The sequence below is a fragment of the Rhinolophus sinicus genome, chromosome 15, assembly GCF_057876585.1.
Source record: "Rhinolophus sinicus isolate RSI-liver-muscle chromosome 15, RSI-T2T, whole genome shotgun sequence".
Lineage (NCBI taxonomy): Eukaryota > Metazoa > Chordata > Mammalia > Chiroptera > Rhinolophidae > Rhinolophus > Rhinolophus sinicus.
In genome coordinates this window covers 17,689,632-17,708,929 of record NC_142515.1, presented here as the reverse complement: position 1 = coordinate 17,708,929, position 19,298 = coordinate 17,689,632, and positions in this window count along the sequence as shown.

The following is a 19,298-nucleotide window of genomic DNA, read 5'->3' as shown; positions in this document are numbered from 1 at the left end:
AAGTCACACATGCCCAGACATATCAAATGCCTGCTATTTCCAATTAGCTGTGCTTTTCTCACACCCTTCTGATGCTCCAAACTCCTCTCTTCCAAATTCGGTGAACTCCTACTCATTCTTTAAAATGTTGCTCAACTATCTTCTCTATGAAGCCTTCCACAAACACCACACTCATAAAAATGCTCTCTCTGTTCTGTGTTTTCCATGCACTGAATATATAGCTCTCTGGTAGCAATGATCAAATAGAACACTTTCTTAGCTTATTTTCATCATGTTGGGAAATCAGCCAGCAGATCATAGAGTGGGAATCAATCATCAAACAGAATGTAAACACAGTGATCTCTACATAGTGCCAACTATGTTGCCACTAAAAACTAAGTGCTGCTCTTACAAGAGACTCATTTGAGTCTTCACGGATATTTAAAAGGTGCTGATGGATCAAGATGGGAGATGTTCCTCTCCTGATCCCTAGTTTTGACAGCCTTCTCTTTTTACCATTTTCCTCAGTTAGCATGAGGCTCATGATTGTAACCAGGTGAGGAGTCATGATGGCCCTCAGAAGTGAAACCTTGAAAAATCTGGGCAAAAGGCTGGGGGTGGGGGGAATCACTAAATGTTTCCTACCAAAAATGTGTAGCCCAGAATCATATCTAATTATATTATTATATCTAAGTCTATTATCAACTTCATGGACATTTCACATTTTCAAATTTAATTGCGTGTTTCAGGGTAGCTGGTTAAAAGTATATTATATCCCTTTGAAGGAGAAGGCAAACTGCTGTTGAGAGGCTGTTGAAATAGACATTGAACAGAACATGACTGCTAAGTATCTACCAGTTTCAGATTGCAAGGAATTAATTATTTCAATAATATTGTGTGTGGGGCCCTAATAGATGGGACCACAACTTTAAGATTATGCGGTGCTGTTCATTCTTTCCAGGTCTAAGAACAGACCGAATTGGGCTTAAATTTGTCATAACAGTGGGTGCAATTGACCCCTCTCTAAACAGGTCTTATATAATGGATTTCAATTATTGGAGGCCCTGTTTCAGTTTCTGCTGTACTGTATCAACTGTTATAACCAAGGGGGCAAGTCCATGGAGTCAAAATTTGTCAAGCTAACATTTTAATTTAGTTTTAATTTATTACTCATTGGCGGAGAGTGGCCATGCCCATTATGGGCTATTCTAGGACAAGGGAGCTATTACCATGGGGAAATCAGGCAAGACAATAGTTCTGAGGGTTAGATGAAGCCTATCTGTTTTATGTTTGGTAACTCTGCTAAGTATATAGAAAGTACCTTGTTTAAATTTATTGTGATCCCTAGGTATCATAGTAATGTGTGCTGTAATGTTAAGCCACGTAGGTTTACCAAATGGTGCATTTTGGCACAATTTAAAGTTAATTCAGAACTTAGGCTGCAGATATAGTTTTCTAATTATCTAACTAGTCCAAATTATTATTTTTTTATTTTTAATCTAATTATTTTCTTAAAGTACCAGTTAGTGAACAAACTAGTTTTGAGCCTGATATTCTGATTATCCTTGAACAAAGAACGTGGAGATGTCATTTAATAAATTTACAATATGCTGGTGGAACTTAGACACATGTTAAACAACAAAAGGACATTTACAAAGCAATATTTGGCAAGCTCTAAAGACTGCACTACAAAGGATACGCATAAGGAAGCCACTTAATTTTTGATGTTCTCTTTGAAACTGTGTTTTATTGCCTTTTTTATTCTACTCAAAGTTGTAAAGATCTTCAAGGAGGATTGCAAGAAAATAACCTGCATCAGAGACACACGTGTATTTTCTCAATAACAATAATTTCATGGTTTCTCTTATTTCATTTGCAACATGTCATTCAAATCGAGCTCTAGTTAAAATAAAGTCCTAGCGTTCTTCATCTCAAGCTGCATCTCACTTACAGGTAAAGAGATTCGTGGAAAAAATTTCACCATACTTAGTGATATCTTGGCATATAATGTGTTATGTTAAGCTTTCAGTAATTAACTGGGAGTCACCCCCTGGGTATGAACAGATATTGATGAAGTCACTCATAAGCAAAGGTAATGAAAGGTCTGTTACAGTAATAAATAGTGTGTGTTAGGGTATAATTAACAAAGCAGGAGCCTGGACCTTGATGATTTTTTAATGAAGAGTAGTATGCTTTGTAATTTAGAATCATTCCTCTCAAAAGCTCATTAGCAATCACATTCTCTAATGTAATAAAATTTACCCAAGGAAGAAATGTGGTAGGGCTAGTTAAAGTATAATTCCCAGAGTCAAAATGGTAGGCTTTATAATTTTTTTATAAGTTGCTATATTATTCTTAACCAATATTTTTCTTAGTGATAATATGTTCTCTTCTTGAGGGGCTATAACATGTTAACATTTTCCTAGGCCCCCAAAATATGGGAGGATTCAGAATAAATACAGTAATGCCTAGGACAATTTTTCATGATTCTGTGTTTGACTAAAAAAGAACTCGAGATGGATCTATTGCCCTTAGGATCTCAGACAACTCATCAGGTAGGTTAAGGGATCTGATTGGTTTTGATTTAGTGACCAGATAGTCAAAGTGATACTGAAACTCTAAATTTAAGAGTCCTGCAATCCAGGATATACTTCCAAAATGGTACAATAAAGACCTGCCAAATTTCTGCTGTTCCAGAAAAGCAAAAGCACAAGCAAATATCGTCAAAATCAAATGTTTGAGGATTATGAAAATAAATGTTTACAAGAATCTGAGTAACATTTATTCAAGAAACATGTTGAATTAAACTGAAAACAACAAATTCATTGTTTCCATTTTTTAACATTTCCTATCCCATTCACTTTCTCTCTCGTTCTGCAGTATTCTTAAAAAACTGCAGCCTTGAAAATGTAGAATCTCTAAAAATCATCCTGTTCACAGCCACTAGAGGAAGCAGATCAGGATTGGAGCTTTTAAAAAGCCCCAACCCCAAAGTATTATCACTATGTGACTTGTCTGATGGCTACCTAAAAATCCCTATTCAAAGGTTTGTCATTATTTGACACTACTCAGAGCTCACACAGTGGAAAAGGTCTATATCCAGAATTCGTATTTAAAAATTTTGGAACTTATTTAATATTATAGCTGCCTGAAGTAGTGATATGAGTTGGGGCAAACAATAGGTGTGTCAAAAAATTTAAAAGAAAGATCTTGGAAATTAGATGTTAGTAGGAAATTTGAAAAGCTCCAACGTGGTCCTCAGACTCTCCAAGGGCATGTTCATGTGTTGAGATATACATATACTACCTAGGAAAAACTGTGAAAGCCCTAGTCTCGCATTTCTGTCTGACCGGAGGCTCTACAAAAGCAGGAGGTTACGTTAATTCAGAGTTTTAAACTGCTGGCACACTGAAGGCATGTCCCAACATAGTACACAGCCAGGTGAGAAATGCTAGGAGACTTTCTGGTTAAGTCAGTCAAGGAATTTTCTGTCCGATTACTAGCTGACTACTCAGGCTACTGATCAGAGGCTTCATTAGCCACATACAGCAGGAAATACAAATTTTACATCATTAGTTCAGGGAACTCACTAAATCAAAAATTAGCAAAAGTAGAGGCAATACAGAAACAACAACCAACTCTGGAGTGGGAGGGTTCTGATTTCCAGTATTGCTATATTGTTTTAAATGTCCAGTTTTAAAAGAAAATTAGAAGACATGTAAAGAAACAGGGAAGTGTGCTTATAACACGGGGAAAAAATCTCAGTAGAAACTGCGATAGAAGAAGCCCAGATGTTGGACTTTAAATTAGAAAAAGACTTAAAATTGGCTATTATATATAATGTTTTAAGAACTGATGAAAATGATGTCCACATAAAGAAGACAAGCGGTCTGATAATTACGTTCATGAACTCATCCCAGAAAAAGTGCTACATACTTCATTGCTTCATATCACTATGGTCTCCTTCAAAGTACTCCCCTTGGGAAGCTATGCACCGACGCCAGCACCTAGTCCACCCTTCAAAGCAATTTTGTAATTCTTTTTCTGGAATGGCCATCAGAACTATCATATTACCCTTGATGGCCTGAATATCATCAAAATCTCTTCCTTTTAATATTTCCTTTATCTTCAGGTAAAGAAAGAAGTCATGGGGGCCAGATCAGGCGAGTAGGGAGGGTGTTCCAATACAGTTATTTGTTTACTGGCTAAAAACTCCCTCACAGACAGTGCTGTGTGAGCTGGTGCATTGTCATGATGCAAGAGCCATGAATTGTTGGTGAAAAGTTCAGGTCGTCTAACTTTTCCACACAGCCTTTTCAGCACTTCCAAATAGTAACTTGGTTAACTGTTTGTCTAGTTGGTACAAATTTTCAATGAATAATCCCTGACATCAAATAAGATTCGCAACAAGTTTGCGAACTTAATCGTCAGACCTGGCTTCTAGGAGAAGTATCACAAAGTAGACAATGTCAATAAAGAGAAATTATTTTTAAAAGCAAATAGAAATTTTGGATTTTAAAACTGAAATAACAGAAATTAAAAATTTACCATAAAGAATTGACAGCAGATGTTATTTGGCAGAAGAAAGAGTAAAATTAAGGACAAATCAATTAAGATTATGCAGTCTAAGGAACAGAGAGAAAGAGAAAAAGAGAAATGAAAACACTTTCAAAGACCTGTGCAACAATACATATACCAAGGTACTCAATGGGAGTCCTAGTGGAGAGGAGAGCCACAACAGGGAAAAAAGAATACTTGAAGATATATTGGCCAAAAACTCCCCAAATTTGATTAAAAAAATAAATTAGTCTATATCTTCTTAAACTATAGATAGAATAAACTCAAGGAGATCCGTATTGAAACACATTATAAAGAAAATGTCAAAAGACAAAGACAAAGGGAGATTCTTGAAAGCAAGTGACAAAAGAAAAATATTAATACATTGAACTTCACCCAAAATTAAAAAGTTTGTATTTCAAAGGAAAATGAAACATCAGTCCACAGCATGGGAGAAAATATTTGTAATCATCTATTTGATATGGGGCTTATCAAAAAGAAAACCAGGAGTATATTTTTAATTAGGGAAATGTGCGGACTGCAACTTAGTTCTCCCGAAATGGACACCAATGTCATGATTATCATGCAGTAAAGGGAAACGCGCAGAAAATACTCTTACAATAATTTTAAGTTCTATAATGGAGATAGGTGGTGAAACTTATCTGGACGTTATACTTTTAAATGGCCAGATTAGAAGCAATTATAAAATGACTTTTAAAGTGTGGATGGATTTGGAGCTCATTTGCCAAGCCTATTTCCATCATAATAGGATCCTAGAAGTGAGAACAGGGATAAAAAGGTCTTCTTACAGAGAGGTCAGCTGATCTAGCCCTAGTGACAATACCGTATTATTCCCTTCAGCACTGTCTCCAAGGCTTTGTCCAATTTCATTTGAAATATGTGCAAATTTCACCACCCCCATTATTTTTAGCTTAAATACAATTTCCTAATGGCAGTAATGACTAGTCTGCCAACACATTTATCTTCCTTTAAAGATGGAAATAAAAGGGTCTTTTGGTATACTGGCCAAAGGGCAGAGCTGGCTCACAGTTTCTAGGGGTTAATAAGTGGATATAGTTGAACAGCTATTTCTGTGGCCTCAACTCCCTGAGACAAGCATTATTTCAAGGGAATAAAGAAAAGAAAGTGGAGATTAAGGAAATTGGAAAGTGTGTTGTTTGTGCTATTTAGATGGTGCTGAAGATACCTCGGAATTATAGACACTTGCCTCTCTCTGATTTTTCAGGTGTGGAAAATGTGGCGAAAACCACTTCTCCTTGAGAAGAGATTGGACTAATATTTGTCAATGTGATATTAGCTAGTTATGGAATTCACTATTATAAACCTTATCAAAAATTTCCAACATTATTCATTAGCAATTATGTCACATGGAAATTAAAGCTCAGAAAATACTACAATAAAATACCAAGTCCTAATCCAATGTCTTCCAGTATTTCTCCATAAAGGCCAGCTACGACCAAGGCATTTTTTTGTGGTTATTTTTATGTCATTTAAAAGTTCCTTCTATTATCCCATGATAAGAACCCCTAGGTTCCATGGATGCCTTTTCATGTCACACTGGTATTTTCTCACAACTCAAGTGTGTAGTATTACCATCTGTACATGGTGGGAGATTCCTGCTAATCATAGCCCTGCAGCAGACACAGGGAGAAGCCAGGTACAGAGAGATGAAGAAATAGATCTGGGCAGAAGCTTCAGAAATCGCTGAGTCCTTCTTCACTAGTATTTGAAGACATCTAAAGATAGTCAGGACTTCCTATTTTAACACGTTGAGTACGGATCACAAGAATCTTCGTTTTTTTCTGAGCCATGTGTTAAGGACGGATAACGAGAATTCTCGTTTTTACTGTTGACTCTTTTTACTTTGCATATTTTATTGAATTATTTGTGTTTCGTTAATATCTAACGGGCACTGCTTTCACCACCTGGATCCGGAGACAGGAGGGATTACTAACATAGGTGAGTAAATCCTAAAAAATTGCATAGAAAAATAATAAATGACATAGAAGCATTTACGCTTTAAAGAGAAGAGTGCATTTTAAAGTAGTTTCTTTTAAAAACCTGCTGGAACAGAGGGGTATGAGGGATTTAAACCCCGCCGTACGCAACATATTAAATAGCTAGACTCTGGTATTCTGAGTATAAATCACTTGGCTAAATAAAGTCCTATATGAATCAATATTACTGCTCAAAGAATTATTGGACATACATGGATGGCAGTGATGGACCAAATGAGTATGTCTAAAAAAAGAGGGAGAAGAAAGAATTTTTAAGGAAAGGAGGGAAAAGTTTATTTCTAGCACACAGACTAGTGAGGGCTGGCAGATACTGTGAATCCAACATCAAAACTTTCTTGACCTAAAGGCTGTTGCATTTGGCAGCATACCAGATTACATCTCTGTCCAAGAGATTAAAAACTCCTTGATGGCCAGGATTATACAACTGTGCCATTTACACTTGTATCACTGAACCTAACACAGTAATTAGCATACATGAAGCATTTGATAAAGATTAGTCAAATGCGTAATACTCTATTAAATCAATCAGACACATGTTCATATATATTTCAGAATATCAAAGATTGATTCCTCTCTTCCATGAGATTGTCATAGATAAAATATAGTGAAGATCTTCACTCATACTTGCCCTCATTCCCTTCTGCTTATTTATTGGAGAAACAATATTTGTACTCTTATACTCATTGAAATCCAGCAAAAACAGAAAGAAGTAAATAAGTGTGGAAGACTGAAAGGTGAAATGATTTAAATGAAGGTGGAGGGAGAAAAAGATACTGCAGTGATGAAAATATGTCAGAGTTTATAGGTTAGTACCCAAAGAACAAACCAGGCATGTTCCTATTGTGCTATGTATAAAGAACTCTAACACCTCCTTAGGGTACTGAAATGTCTTTTGAAATATAATGATAGAAAATATTCAGCTCACGGAGACACGGTATTTGGTTGGAAGGCTCAATCGGATAATTATGGTAGGATTTGAAACTTCCAAGACGCATGCTCACGTAACAGATATTCCTAAACAGCCATAACTTTTAGGAGTTATGTTTGTGTGGGGGGAGGGTGCTTGAAGAAAGATTAGAACAGAGACAGGACAACCGTGGGGATACAGGTACAGGGGTAACAAGAGAGACACTTCAGAGCACTACCCTTAATATATATCAACTCTATTTCCGTATCAACCTGCCCAAAACTCAAATTTCTAGGACAGTCAGGAAACCTCAGATTTTTTTTTCCTCAAATGTACAAAGCTGGTTATCTTTCGTGGCAATTTAAAAATGCATAACAATTTAATTTGAATACACATTCAGTTAGTATTTTATTTCCTTACTCTACAGTTGATATTATGAAGAACTGCTCCATTCAATTAAAACCAAATGAATACCATCAACTTTTCCAGGCTTATTTTTCTGAAAAGAATTAGTACCTGAGTATATAATTTTGTTTATACTTTTTAAATGCTTAGAAAATTATAATATCATAGTTCACATAAAGCCGCTTAAAAATTTGATGTCACAGGTTGTAGACATTAAGGGTAGATGATTTCTGCACTTGTCTTAGGAAAATCCTGTGGAAGAGGAACTCAGTATAAGCTGGTTATGGAAACTACCACAATTTTTAGTACCAAACTATTGCCAACTTGCATGAAGTTCATCTATCATATTTTAAAATGGGTTGAATCTTGGCACAGATTTTAAATTTAAAAATTGTATTCCCTGAATGGGAGAAGATATTCACATATGATACATCCATGAAGGGGTTAGTATTCAACCTATAGAGAAAACTCATACAACTTAACACTAAGAAACAAAACAAAACAACTGAATCAAAAAAATGGGCAGAAGACCTGAATAGACATTTCTCCAAAGAGGGCACACAGATGGCCAACAGACACATGAAAAGATGCTTAGCATCACTAATCATCAAAGAAATGCAAATTAAAACCACAATGAGATATCCCCTCACACCCATCAGAATAGCCATCATCAATAAATCAACAAATAACAAGTACTGGCAAGGATGTGGAGAAAGGGGAACCCTTGTACGCTGTGGGTGGGATTGTAAATTGGCACAGACACTATGGAAATTAGTATGGAGAGTCATCAAAAAAAATTAAAATAGAGCTGCCATGTGATCCAGCAATTCCACTTCTGCGTATTTTTCCAACAAAATAAAAACACTAATTTAAAAAGCTATATGTATCCCCTATGTTCATTGCAGCATTACTAGCAATAGCCAAGATATGGAAGTAACCTAGCTGTCCATTAGTAGATGAATGGATAAAGCAGATGTGGGGTGTGTGAGTGTGTGAAGAGAATGGAATATTATTCAGCAATAAAAAAGAATGTAATTTTGCCTCATGTGACAACATGGATGGACCTAGAGGGTATTATGCTAAGTGAAATAAGTCAGACAGAGAAAGACAAATACATATCATCTCACTTATATGTGGAATCTAAGAGAGAAAAAAACAAAACAAATGAATAAACAAAACAGAAAGACTCATGGATATAGAGAACAAGATTATGGTTGCCAAAGGTGAGGGTGTGGGGGCATGGGAATAAAAAAGACTATATTCCTAAAATGTGGGGACCTGATACATTGCTTTAAAGTCTGACTATAAAGTGTGACTTTATTTAAATTGAGACAAGTCCCGTGGCTTGGGGAGAACAAGGTACCGCAACTGACAGTCTGGCCAGGACACAGCAGAAGAGAGCTGTGTATCAGAAGGAAATTTTTAAAACTCGTTAGCAATAGTTGGAGGAAGGGATGCTGTGCAGACAGAACATCAGACATCCAGTACACATAACTGCAGCAGGGACATAATACTGGCAAATATTTGCATGATAATATTCACATGTAAAAAGCACTCGATGCCAAATCCTGCTCTAAGACTTTCTGATACTAAGTCATTTAACCCTCACAACAATCCTCATTAGCCCTACTTTGCAGATAAAGACACTTATGTGCCAGGAGCTTAAGGGCTGATCCAAAGTTACACAACTACGTAGCAGCAGAAACAAAATTGGAACCCACGCCACCAGGCTCTAGCGTGTGTGCTCTTAACCTCTCATTCATCCCGCTTCTCCAAGTGAAACAGAACAGCTAGTCTCGAGCTAAGAGAAGTGGTGTGAAGGAAAAACATAAAACTGCTAACCCATTTCCTTATATCATTTACTGCATTTATTGAAAGAGTGTTTGAACTTTCATTTTATGAATCAGAATCCAATTCACAGCCTCCATTTCACTAAGCAGGGAAGATTTAAAAAACTCACTTTTATACATGAAAGTTAAGTTCTTAATGATTCAGCTCATGTAACTGAGGTTTGGAGACAGAGTTTTTCAAAAGTCCTCTATCTTCTTTAAAATTCAGGGACTAAATGTTATCAAAAGATTCCTTTTGTTACATATTCAAAGATTAAAACTCCTTCCTTGAGGCGGGTGAGGTCACTACCGCCATGTCATTTCAGTTCCCTCATCACAATATTGAATAGAGTCACATAATTGGAAGCTTAGCCAAGCATAACAGACATTAACAGATGATGGCACAATCGGATACCACCCGTAGATCTTGCTTGCAAAGCCAGGCCGTTTCACACCAGAAAGGATGTATAGTCTCAGAACGGACAAAGAAAAAGAAGCCTCTCAAAAGAGAGCGTTCACAAAGCAAGAGGCATTGATACCCTCCAAAATCTACACAGATAAGTAGGCTTCGAACCACATGGGACCTATGCGGCGTGAAAAAAACAGATGTCTAATCAGATGCTTTTATTGGATTGACCTCCAAACCAAGCAAATACACAGTAGCAGAGCTTATGAAAAAAGAATTTGCCAGTAACCATTAAACACATCAATAATCTATTAACTCTAAATTGCTAGCAATGAAAGGTTGTTATACTATAGGACCTATGTTTTAAACTTCCTACCCCACCCCCAAAGTGGAGCTTTAAATGAAATAAAGTGTCACCTTCATACAGGATAGCACCGTAGGCTGACGCCAAAGCTTAATATTACCTCCAAATGGCTTTGTTCTTTTCCTCAAAGACTGTACACCATCCTGGTCTTTGATGACCATTACATTTTTCTATTATGATATTCATATTAATGGGCAGTAACTCTCACAGACACTTAGAAGGTCCATACTTAGATGAAGCATTACACAGCCATTTGTGGCAAGACACTTTCTTAAGATTATTGCCATGTAAGTTAAAGCTGCTTATTGACACCCACTCACCGGCTACTTGGAGGGCAGAGAGGAAATGTCAATGGAGAGAGAGGTCTGAAAGGGAATCACAATGGGGAATGGATGACGGAGGGAGACGGGTATTAAAATAAAATAAAATAATAATTAGAGTACATTAGAATAAAGTTCTCTGGTTTAATTAAGCAGGGAGAAAGATTATAAAGTACTGTGGATTATTTTTTTCTATTCTATTTGTTCCCACATAGACAAACTTCTCTAGGATCAAGAATAGGCCTTGTTTATATAGGAGGGAGAAGAATGTATGTGCAGATAAGATACTATTCTGCTGATCTGCAAATGCCAGGAACACCACACACTGCCTGCGTTTTCAATTCGTTGCTCAGAGGCAAAGTGTGTCATTATATTTTCCACATGGCAAATTTCCTGCAGATTTTCCAGAAGAGTCACCAGAAGCTTTGGGCAAGAGGCTTCAGCTCTCAACTTTGGGAAGGCAAGAGAAAGTGTGCTTCCAAACTCTCCATTTCTGTGGTGGTGATTATTTGATATTTTCTACCTGCAGGACATGGAGCTTAGTTCCCCTCTTGTTGGTGTGGGACTCACTTCTAACAAATACAGTATGTAGAGAGAAAAACAGTAACGTTACAGTGACACACTGGCAGATACCACCTTAGCCAAGTGGCAAGGTTTACATCCCGGGTATTTCCATGTATTCCCTGATGTGATACAATGAGTAGGGCACTTCCCTTCTGTGGTATTCTTCCTCCACATCTATAACGTCCAGGCTAATTGTGAGCAAATACCAGTCAAGCCAAATTGGAGGGACTTTCTACAAAAAAGCTGACTACTAGTCTTCAACTGTGTCAAGACCAAGAAAAGACATGGACACTATCACAGAATGAAATAGACTGGGGAAATATGAATAGAGTTTGTAGCTTAGTTCATAGTTTTATGCCATATCAATGTCTTGGTTTTGATAGATGTGCCATGGCTATGTAAACTGTTAACAAAGGGGGAAGCTGGGGGAATACTGAAAGGGAACTCTATGCTATCTTTGTAATTTTTCCATGCATCTGAAAATATTTCAAAATAAAATGTTAAAAGCACTGTAATGCCAGAAAATAAAGAAGTGATCAAGAAACAAAAGGGTGGGGTGTGTCAAAGGATTCACTGGCACCTCCATTTAGACTCAAGGAGCGAGAGCTACAGGTGCCTGCCGGAAAGAGCATTCAATGGGCACAACTGGAATACGAGTGCCAAAATACTGTAGTATTGGATGATAACATAAGTATAAGTTAAATACCCATGAATCTATATTGACATAAATAATTATTACAAAATAAGTGAATGGAGAGAAGAGGCAAATTTCCCATGCAAAACACTTCCCAACAAGTTATCTAGATACTTTCTCTCCAATAGGTGATGCTTAACTCTCCACCCAATCTAGGGTTGAGGAGGGCTACACTTGGGGATTTGCTTCCAAAGAGTAGATTATGGACTGGGCAGGGGTAACTTTATAGTTGAGAAACCTGACAAACACTTGCCTCAGCCAAATGTCAAGTTCAATATCATCAGTGATAAGTCATGTTGATAAAATGTATACTTGATATATAGTAAAATATATCAAGTAGTATAACAATAGTACTACACTTCTATGGTCTTCATCCTAGAAATGTATAACCCTGGTTAAATCATGAGAAAAACATCAGACAAACCCAAATTAAGGGTCAATATACAAAATACTTGATAAGTACTCCTGAAACTGCCAAAGTCATGAAAACAAGAAAAGTCTTAGAAACAGTCACAATCAAAAGGAGGCTAAGGAGACACGAAAACTAAATATAATGTATTATTCTAGATGAGACCCTGGAACAGAAAAAGAATATTAAGAAACAATAAGTATTAATCAAATAAAGTTATTTCCTTAGTTGCCACAGACATACCTTAAAGAGTGAGATTCTAATAATCAAAGAACAATTGAGGGGCATAAAGGAACTCTGTCTTTATGCATCTTCAGTAAATCTAACACACACACACACACACACACACACACACACACACACACACACACACACACTAAATACCTATTTGAGTGGATTCTCCTTAACATCTTTTATGTTGAGATCATGCTGCCTCCCGCCATGTCTCCAGGAATGAAATAGCCATGGGTTTCTTCTTTCTTAAAAAGGTTCATTGTGTTATGGAATTCTTTCATTTAGCTTTATTTATATCCTTGTTTCTCTGGTGTGTTTTTTTTGTTTGTTTGTGTTTTTTTAATCTATTTTTTTATCTATGTTTTTGAAATTTTTCTGGTGTGCTATCATTGTTAACTCTGTTTTGACTTCATACATTCTAAAGGGATCAGAAACCATACTTATAATTTTAAGTAATATTTCAACACTAGAAATGTTCACAGGTAGAAAAAAACAACTTTTTTGAATGCTTTAGAACGGTGTAAGTCTAAATGCAAATGTGAAATAGATAATCTCCCTGGATCCCTTTATTTCTCATTCATATAAAGGGAAGGGCAATTTAATAAAATTTAAACATTGGGCTTTCACCAAAAATCAATTTGGAGGGCTTCTTCTTCCTGCAATTAGTATGGTATTTCATTGCATCTAGATGCTGTCCTATTTCAGTGTGTGTGTGTGTGTGTGTGTGTGTGTGTGTGTGTGTGTGTGTGTGTGTGTGTATGTGTATGTGTATGTGTGATGTGCCACTGAGTCAGCTCAGACCCATGGTGACCATGAGTGAGTGATGTCCGCAGTGTCCTCTCCGCAGCAGCCCTGCTCATCTCCTGTGGACTCCTGCCTATGGTTTCTTTTATGGAGTCTGTCCATCTCATATTTGGTCTTCCTCTTTTCCTGCTGCCATATATATATTTTAACTCTCACAGTACCCTCCCTCCTTGTTTTTTCTCTTTTCTTCTAATTTCTCACCTAAATTGATGAGATACTGCTCTCCATAAAATAGGCAGGACTGTATTTATAAAATGTATAACAGAGCCTTACTTTACATTCAATGAAACCTGGATTATAGTGAAGAAATATAAACGAAACTTCATAGTCAAAACATTTGCTTAGTTTCTTTCTGTTTCTTCAACTGTAAAATGGGAATAACACTCACTATCCACTTTTGAGAATTAAATAACATATGAAAAGCCCTGATGTGGTATCTAGGGCATAATAAATCCTCAAACATATTAATTTCAGCAGCTAAAATGCATCACACAATTACTACATCCCAAGCCACATGCTGAGTGACTTATCATGCATCATCTCTGTGAAGAATAACCCCGTGGGTGGAAACTGATATTCTCCATACTCGGTGAGGAAACCAAGCCTCTCACAGGTAACTTGCCTTAAGGTCACTCTCACAGCTAACTTGCCTTAAGGTCACATTGCAGGAAAATGGCAGAACTACTGACATTAGGGGTTGGACTTGTAATAGCAATTTTGTATTATCACTGTCTTCTTCTTTCATGTTCTTCTGATGGAAAACTGACCTTCTCTGGCCTGAATTCTGCTTCATATAGCATTGCCATCATTAGAGGAAGATTCCAGTATGTGACTATGAAGTTTTCTACTCCCTTCTGCATACTGTCACTAAACAATTATTCTCTGCCCTTTTGCTAAAACCCCCTTTAGATGATTTGAGAGCCCTTTCTCTCCTATGTTCCAATTCTTCCTTTGTCATCTGCTTGGCCCCTTTAACAAGTCACCCCTTTGTTCATCATTTCACTTCCTCTCCTAATCACTTCCAGCCCCATCAGCTGTCAGTTTCTAGCTGCAGCAATGACTGGAAAGAAAGTTATTCTAACAAAAGACTCACTGGCACCTCCATTTAGACTCAAGCAGAGAGAGCTACTGGTTTCTGAATTTGTAGCACACACTGTCCCCTAATCTTAAACAAAACTTTGAAAAACGATGGTGTTATAAGGTGATACTATGGTTAAAGCAGTGATCACAGATCAAAGTTCTAGGGCTGTAATATGCAACATGGAGACCGTAGCTTCCAATACTGTGTTGTATGTCTGAAAGTTGCTAAGAGAGTAGATCTTAAAAGTTCTCACCACAAAAAAAGTTCTGTGTGAGGTGATGAATGTATTAACCAACGTTATTGGTATAATCTTTTCACAATATACACATATATAAAATCATTATGTTGTATACCTTAAACTTATAGTATGTTATATGTCAATTATACCTCACAGCTGAGAAAAACAGAGAAAAAGTGATAATTGTTTGACTCAGTTAAGCACATTGCCTGGTACATTATACTCAATAATGGTCAGTCATCACTGTTGTCATCTAGCACGTAGTATGAGGATTTGGGAAGGACATATGTTAAAGATGTTGAGGTGATTCCCCAAGTGAGCCAAGAATAAAACCATAAAGGGAACCATAATATCCTCCCAAACTTCTTGCATCCATTAAATAATAGCTGGACCTTTCCTTCACACAGTGGTTCTTATGAGTCCATTAAAATAATTTTCTGGCATCGTGAACTATAATAAGTGATATACTCTCATGCACATTTTGGTTAATTATTCTTTTGGAGCACAAATTAATCAGCTTTTTCCAAGAAGTAAAATCTTTTGCTTGGAAAGCACTGGAATATGAATTAGGAACATGAAGACTAGAGCGAGCTTTGGTTTCCTACACTTCCTCTTTTCTGTCTCAATATGCACGATGGAAAATAAGAGCATGAGAAAGATGTCCTAAGAAACTCCCAAGCTTTCAACTTCAATTCAACAACTCAAAGCATTCTAATGCAATGATAACCTAAAAGCTAGCCATATTTGGCTTTACTATGCATTTTGAAGGAAATTGTAATTTTGTGTTTTCACTGATTTCATCCACTCATATAAATTTCAACCATTTATATTTTATTTAGGCTAATATTGCATTATTGGGTACATATAAAATTAATGGCAGGGTCCAGGCAGATACTGGAAGTTAAGCTGGAATTAAACAGAATTGTGGGTATTTGAGAGGTGACGGAGCATTGCATTAAATTAGGGCTTTATTCCAAGACATCCAAAGCAAATACTGCATATCATTAGAGTCAAACATCTACACATCCGAGCCAAAACATGACAATTTACTGAACACATGACTTACCATAGGTTATTTAAACTCTCTTAGTTTAAGTATGGTCATCTAAATCATGGGGAAAATCATCACATATATTTTGCAATTGATTAGCACAGTGTTTGGCATATACTTCTAAAACCACAGACTACTTTTAAACTTAGATTTTTTTTCAGGTTTTCAGCAGCATGACACTTTCTTTTAATACATAAAAAAATATGAATCTCCTATTTTTGTCATAAGTAATGTAATAAAAGTATTAACCTCAACTACCTTTTACAAGCAGTTGAAGTCTGAAAATAATTTGGGTGATGACCTCATTTATTTTCCTAGCATCTTGATGAAATACAAATGGTTGGGATTATTCTTTCCTCCATTATCCATAGGAGAGAACTAAGTGACAAGGATGAAGAAACTTGGCCAAGATTGTGTAGCAAGCCCGTGTCAATACCTTCGATTGAACCCAACTTTCTAGTAGTCCCCACTCCTGGGCATTAGCTGCTAGTATCAAACACCTGCTGGGTGCTTGTGGCCCTAAGAATGAAATTATTCTGCAATATTTTTATTGTGTTTCTTTCCCCATAAGAGTTCAATGAGCTATGTAATTTTTCCTAAATATAATGCCTCAATTTATTATTTTATTAACTAACCATGAGATTTGTGCCTTTTTAGTACAACAAATTCCATTACTGACTGAGACCTTCTATTTAATAATTTTGTTTAAGGAAAAGCAGAATTCCTAATCACTCTCCCTACATTCATTCCACCTCTCTGTACCGATTTTACTATCTCCTTCTATTTACTGTGCAAAACAGCAAAGTGACTAAAAACATGCCGAAATATAACGCCCTCAGCAGCCATTCCCCAGTGGTCACCTTAAGTTAAGCCATCCCTTCCCACATAAGTGTCACAACTACGTGGCTATTCCAGGAATTTGGGAAGAGTTAGGGCTTAACACATCTTGAAGAATTTTAAGTTTAGTGAAAACTGAAAATGACCAGCCTCATGAGAAATCTATATACCTTTTCGTATGGTAATTCATTAGAGGATTAAAGTAATTTTAGGAAAAAAGAGCTAGTAGCAAAAAGACAATGTTATCAATAGCTAAAGGTTTAGAGGAAGAATTTTTCAGTCAAACGGAAATATTAAATCAAATAAATTATTCTGCCATGTAACAAACAGAACTACTCATGCACGTAACAAACTTAAGAACCATTAGAAGTAGAGAGAAACAAATATTGACTTGCTCTAAGAAGAAAATGTCTTAAACTCAAATTTCAAAAAATGGAAATACATTAGAAACTTGCTGTCAAAGGCAGGAAATGCATCCTCCAGGAAGGGTGTAGGAAAGATATGTAGTGAGTATGGGTCAATGAATTTCATTAGCTCTGTGGCCTACTGCCTACTCCAAATTCTAAAATTAAGAATTTTCCATTGAAAACTTCCCCTGCTTCCTTTCATGAAAACAAAGTGTTGGGTTTTTTTTTGAGCCAAATGAAAAACAAAAGAACCCATACAAGATCTTTTTTTTTCTTATTTCTACAGACTTGGGTATTGGAAATGGCCATCTCAAGACGTGGAACATCTTTAATCTGTGTCTACACTAGGGACCCTGTATCCAGGAGATCGGACCCAGAATAATGTATAGCGAGTTAGGAGTCTGAACTCACTGTCCATTGGAGAGCTGAGTGACACTCTAATAAATCACTTTCCTTCGCTGGAATAGAGCTTCCTCAACACAGTTCTCAGGATAATAGTACCTGCCTGGTTCTATTCCCAGGATGATGGTCAAACACTTTTAAAACCATGAAATAGTATAAAAACACAAGAGAATGTAATTAAATGACTTTTCTGAAAATGAAGTTAAAAGAACGTTTGATTTGTGGCTATGACTAATTTTATTGTCAAAGACCCCCCATCTCCCCAAAAGCAAAAAGATTAATTTATATCCCAAATAGTTGGCATGCAATGTATAAAATCACAATGTGCTTGACTCATAGCTTACTATACCCGCAGTTGACATAGAACATATTTGTTTTTACATAATGAATACTCAATGGAAAAGTGTATGTTTATTACTGTTTTGATGTTTTGTTGGCTTGCACCCTGGAGTTTCTCTTTCAACACACCCCCCAAAAATTAACCAATTGGGAAGCCATCTAGAAGACAGTGAAGATAAAATGCTATTTTTTTGAACCTCTCCTTTAAATAACTGACACTGTAATAGATGGCATGTCAGAACAATGATATTAGCAGAACAATTTTCATTAAGGAAAGGAGGAAAGAATCTGGGACCATTTAAACCTACAGGACCTCATTCTTGTCAATAAAAATATGGATTTTTTAACTCAGTGACCCATGCCACAGAACCACAGATTTATTGGAGAAATTCAAGGAAATGTTAGTTAGTCACAAGGCTTTACCCAAATCGTCCAATTTGGGAAAATGAATAAAAATCAAAATCCACCACTCAAAATCTGTTACTGATCATCCCAGAGTACCCTCTAGCTCTCTACCTTATTTCATATCAGTAGGAAGATATAGGAATATGACAGGTAAGGATAAGAGCACCATTTTGAATTCTAATCTGAAAATTACTGGCTAATACTGATCTTAACTAGCTGTTTGACTTTCCTAAGACTTAGCCATTAATCTAAATGTTGAGAATTATTGCAATAAAATATTCAAAGTTTGTGTGAAAATTAATTTCACACTACCATTGTGCCTGTTTTAAGTAAAAGTACATAACGCATACTAGCTCTCATTATTTCCCTTTTCATGGTTTTACCATCACATTCCTCAAAAATGTGAATAAATTCCTCTTCTCCCTGACATTCTCCCTCAAAAAAATGTGTAATCAAATTTAGAAACACTAGAAAAATTAGAAAGGAATCAATAATTACTTTTAAGCAAAATAAGATGACTTAACATTAAGAGATCTATTTATTTTTCTTGAGTTAGTGTGAAAATAGCAAGAAATGAAGATATTTGTTCTAGACCTGGCTCTGCCACTGAATACTCTCACCCTTATGTAATTCATTTAAATTTTCTTAGTTTTACTCTATTAAAAATGAAGAAAATAATGTATCTTGCTGTCCTCACATGACACTCATTAAAATGTAAAATTTATGTAAAGAATTGTATCAATTAACTAATCTTATTTAGTGTTCCAAAACTTTCCTCTAGTAAATCATTTCTAAAATTTTTCCCCTCTAAGGAATGATTAAATTAAAAGAAAGACAACACAACACCAAAGCACAGTCTATGAGAGAAAAAATTGATGTTGGACTTCATTAAAATTTAAAACTTGTGCTTGGCAAAAGCCATTGTTAAGAGAATGAAAAGACAGCCACAGACTGGGAGAAAATATTTCAAAGTACAGATCTGATTAAAGGACTTATATGCAAGATATAGAAAGATCTCTTACAACTC